The following is a 6,000-nucleotide window of genomic DNA, read 5'->3' on the forward strand; positions in this document are numbered from 1 at the left end:
CCTGTTTCCTCCAGCATCTTCACAAGGTCCTTTGCTGTTGTTCTGGGATTGATTTGCACTTTCGCACCAAAGTACGTTCATCTCTAAGAGACAGAGCGCGTGTCCTTCCTGAGCGGTATGACGGCTGCATGTCCCATGGTGTTTATACTTGTGTACTATTGTTTGTACAGATGCATGTGGTACCTTCAGGCATTTGGAAATTGCTCCCAGGGATGAACCAGACTTGTGGAGGTCTACAATTTATTTTCTGAGGTCTTGGCTGATTTCTTTTGATTTTCCCATGATGTCAAGCAAAGAGGCACTGAGTTTGAAGGTAGGCCTTGAAATACATACCACAGGTACACATACAATTGACTCAAATGATGTCAATTAGCCTATCATAAGCTTCTAAAGCCATGACATAATTTTCTGGAATTTTCCATGCTGTTTAAGCAACTTAGTGTATGTAAATTTCTGACCACTGGAATTGTGATACAGTGAATTATAAGTGAAATAATCTGTAAACAATTCTTGGAAAAATTACTTGTCATGCACAAAGTAGATGTCCTACCCGACTTGCCGAGACTATAGTTTTTTAACAAGAAATTTGCGGAGTGGTTGAAAAACAAGTTTTAATGACTCCAACCTAAGTGTATGTGAACTTCCGACTTCAACTGTATGTGAGAATGCTATTCACTGACTACCGCTCAGCGTTCAACACCATAGTGCCCTCAAAGCTCATCAATAAGCTAAGGACCCTCGGACTTAACACCTCCCTCTGCAACTGAATTCTGGACTTCTTGACGTGCCTCCCCCAGGTGATAAGGGTAGGGAACAACACATCCGCCACGCTGATCCTCAGCATGGTGGCCCCTCAGGGGTGCGTGCTCAGTCCCCTCCTGTACTCCCTGTTCACTCATGACTGCATGGCCAGGCACGACTCCAACACCATCATTAAGTTTGCAGATGACACAACTGTGGTAGGCCTGTTCACCGACAACGATGAGACAAACAGCAGGGAGGAGGTCAGAGACCTGGTTGTGTGGTGCCAGGACAACAACCTCATCCTCCACGTGATCAAGACCAAGGACAAGAAAAGTGGACTACAGGAAAAGGAGGACCGAGCACGCCCCGATCCTCATCGACAGGGCTGTGGTGGAACAGGTTGAGAGCTTCAAGTTCCTTGCTGTCCACATCACCATCAAATATCATGGTCCAAACACACCAAGACAGTCGTGAAGAGGGCACGACAAAGCCTGTTCCCCCTCGGGAGACTGAAAAGATTTGGCATGGGTCCTTAGATCCTCAAAAGGTTTTACAGCTGCACCATCGAGAGCATCCTGACTGGTTGCATCACTACCTGGTATGGCAACTGCTCGGCCTCCGACCGCAAAGCACTACAGAGAGTAGTGCGTACGGCCCAGTACATCACTGGGGCCAAGTTTCCTGCCATCCAGGACCTCAATATCAGGCTGTGTCAGAGGAAGATCCTAAAAATTGTCAAAGACTTCAGCCATCCGTCATAGACTATTCTCTCGGCTACCGCACGGCAAGCGGTACCGGAGCGTTAAGTCCAAAAGGCTTCTGAACAGCTTCTACAACCAAGCCATAAGACTCCTGAACAGTTAATCAAAGGGCTACCCAGATCCCTATTTTACGCTGCTGCTACTCTGTTTATCATCTATGCATAGTCCCTTTAACTCTACCTACATGTACATATTACCTCGACTAACCGGTGCCCCAGCACATTGACTCTGTACCGGTACCCCCTGTATATAGCCTCCACGTTGACTCTGTACCGGTACCCCCTGTATATAGCCTCCACATTGACTCTGTACCGGTACCCCCTGTATATAGCCTCCACATTGACTCTGTACCGGTACCACCTGTATATAGCCTCCACATTGACTCTGTACCGGTACCCCCTGTATATAGCCTCCACATTGACTCTGTACCGGTACCCCCCTGTATATAGCCTCCACATTGACTCTGTACCGGTACCCCTTGTATATTGCCTTGCTTGTTATTTTACTTCTGCTGTTAAATTTTCTATTTTTTACTTCACACTTATTTAATTTTTCTTAACTTAAAGCATTGTTGGTTAAGGGCTTGTAAGTAAGCGTTTCACTGTAAGGTCTACACCTGTTGTATTCGACGCATGTGACATACAATTTGATTTGATTATTTTTTGGGGCTCTCTTTCCCTCGCTCTTTCTCTCTCTTTCTCTCTCTCCCATCTGTCTTTCTCTCTTTTGTTCTGTCTGGCTCTTATGTTTCTCCCTCTTTCTCTTCGTCTCTCGCTCCATGTCTCTCTCTCTCTCTCTCTGTAGCTTTTTCCATCAATCAATCTTGAGTCTTTTATTCTGTGATCAAATGGGAAGCTGGCAGCTTTTGAGAGTCAGTGGACTCTTGGTCATGTTAGATCTTTCTTTCACACATTTTTAGTTTGGCCACCTCTCTTCTGTGAGGTTGCTGTCTTTCCCTACACTTGGCTGTATGTTCACTGCCCTACGATCTTGGCTGTATGTTCACTGCCCTACGATCTGCCACACACTTTAGCTCAATAGCTGTGGCATTTGCCTATTGCCTGTTGACACTAACCTGCGGCTGGCCAGCTTCAGTGCTAGTTTAAGTTGGTTCAGATCCAGAGCAGCACTTTGCAGAGCCTCCAAACAGAAAGCAACAACAGCATCCTCATAAATGACTCACCAATCACATTTCCATTAGTGATTGTCCTGCTGTTAGAGATTTCTCCCTTTAACCCTCCCCAGCTGCCAACTCTCTCTCTTTCTTCCCCCTTCTCTCACTCTCTCTCTTTCCCTCTCTCTCTCTTGTTCTCTGAATCACTGCTCAGGGTTGTGAGTGGCCGGCTGGCTGGGAGGCTGAGGGGTGGACCGGTGGGTGGTGATTGGCGCTCCTCGCAAGCCAATGAGGTGTAAAGCGTCTGCCACCGCGCCGCCGTACCTCTGCTCGGAGGGGTAGCCTCATCTCCGTTACACACACACTCTCCCTTTCTCACTCACTCACACACACACTTAAGAAAGGCTGTTTTGACGTGGCAGGCTGTGCCGATGGCTCCGTGTGGTTGGGGCATCAGGCAGTGGCAGAGAGAGAGGCAGCCAGTTCATTATTTAATGGCAGGCAGATGGCAGCCTGCTCTAAAGGCTCTTTTAGCCTGATGGTTATATTTATCACCACACTACATCCCACCAACATCCCTACCAATATTATTTATCACTACACTACACCCCCAACAACATCCCTACAATATTATTTATCACCACACTACATCCCACCAACATCCCTACCAATATTATTTATCACAACACCCCACCAATATTATTTATCACAACAAACCACCAACATCCCCACCAATATTATTTATCACCACTCTACATCCCCACCAATATTATTTATCACCACTCTACATCCCCACCAATATTATTTATCACCACTCTACATCCCCACCAATATTATTTATCACCACTCTACATCCCACCAATATTATTTATCACCATTCTACATCCCCACCAATATTATTTATCGCCACTCTACATCCCCACCAATATTATTTATCACCATTCTACATCCCCACCTACATCCCCACCAATATTATTTATCACCATTCTACATCCCCACCAATATTATTTATCACCGTCTACATCTCCACCAATATTATTTATCACCACTCTACATCCCCATCTACATCCCCACCAATATTATTTATCACCATCTACATCTCCACCAATATTATTTATCACCATTCTACATCCCCACCTACATCCCCACCAATATTATTTATCACCATTCTACATCCCCACCAATATTATTTATCACCATCTACATCTCCACCAATATTATTTATCACCACTCTACATCCCCATCTACATCCCCACCAATATTATTTATCACCATCTACATCCCCACCAATATTATTTATCGCCACTCTACATCCCCACCAATATTATTTATCACCATCTACATCCCCACCAATATTATTTATCACCACTCTACATCCCCACCTACATCCCCACCAATATTATTTATCACCATCTACATCCCCACCAATATTATTTATCACCACTCTACATCCCCACCAATATTATTTATCACCATTCTACATCCCCACCAATATTATTTATCACCACTCTACATCCCCACCAATATTATTTATCACCATCTACATCCCCACCAATATTATTTATCACCATCTACATCCCCACCAATATTATTTATCACCACTCTACATCCCCACCAATATTATTTATCACCATTCTACATCCCCACCTGCATCCCACCAATATTATTTATCACCATCTACATCCCCACCAATATTATTTATCACCATCTACATCCCCACCAATATTATTTATCACCATTCTACATCCCCACCAATATTATTTATCACCATCTACATCTCCACCAATATTATTTATCACCATTCTACATCCCCACCAATATTATTTATCACCACTCTACACCCCCACCAATATTATTTATCACCATCTACATCCCCCCCAATATTATTTATCACCACTCTACACCCCCACCAATATTATTTATCACCATTCTACATCCCCACCAATATTATTTATCACCACTCTACATCCCCACCAATATTATTTATCACCATCTACATCCCCCCCAATATTATTTATCACCACTCTACACCCCCACCAATATTATTTATCACCATTCTACATTCCCACCAATATTATTTATCACCACTCTACATCCCCACCAATATTATTTATCACCATTCTACATCCCCACCAATATTATTTATCACCATTCTACATCCCCACCAATATTATTTATCACCACTCTACATCCCCACCAATATTATTTATCACCATTCTACATCCCCACCAATATTATTTATCACCATTCTACATCCTCACCAATATTATTTATCACCACTCTACATCCCCACCAATATTATTTATCACCATTCTACATCCTCACCAATATTATTTATCACCATCTACATCCCCACCAATATTATTTATCACCATTCCACATCCCCACCAATATTATTTATCACCATTCTACATCCTCACCAATATTATTTATCACCATCTACATCCCCACCAATATTATTTATCACCATCTACATCCTCACCAATATTATTTATCACCACTCTACATCCCCACCAATATTATTTATCACCATTCTACATCCCCACCAATATTATTTATCACCATCTACATCCCCACCAATATTATTTATCACCATCTACATCCCCACCAATATTATTTATCACCATTCTACATCCCCACCTACATCCCCACCAATATTATTTATCACCATTCTACATCCCCACCAATATTATTTATCACCATTATACATCCCCACCTACATCCCCACCAATATTATTTATCACCATCTACATCTCCACCAATATTATTTATCACCATCTACATCCCCACCAATATTATTTATCACCATCTACATCTCCACCAATATTATTTATCACCATCTACATCCCCACCAATATTATTTATCACCACTCTACATCCCCACCAATATTATTTATCACCATTCTACATCCCCACCAATATTATTTATCACCATTCTACATCCTCACCAATATTATTTATCACCATCTACATCCCCACCAATATTATTTATCACCATCTACATCCCCACCAATATTATTTATCACCACTCTACACCCCCACCAATATTATTTATCACCACTCTACACCCCCACCAATATTATTTATCACCATTCTACATCCTCACCAATATTATTTATCACCACTCTACATCCCCACCAATATTATTTATCACCATTCTACATCCCCACCAATATTATTTATCACCATCTACATCTCCACCAATATTATTTATCGCCACTCTACATCCCCACCTACATCCCCCCCAATATTATTTATCACCACTCTACATCCCCACCAATATTATTTATCACCATTCTACATCCCCACCAATATTATTTATCACCATCTACATCCCCACCAATATTATTTATCACCACTCTACATCCCCACCAATATTAT

The sequence above is a fragment of the Salvelinus fontinalis genome, unplaced genomic scaffold (assembly GCF_029448725.1).
Source record: "Salvelinus fontinalis isolate EN_2023a unplaced genomic scaffold, ASM2944872v1 scaffold_0309, whole genome shotgun sequence".
NCBI lineage: Eukaryota > Metazoa > Chordata > Actinopteri > Salmoniformes > Salmonidae > Salvelinus > Salvelinus fontinalis.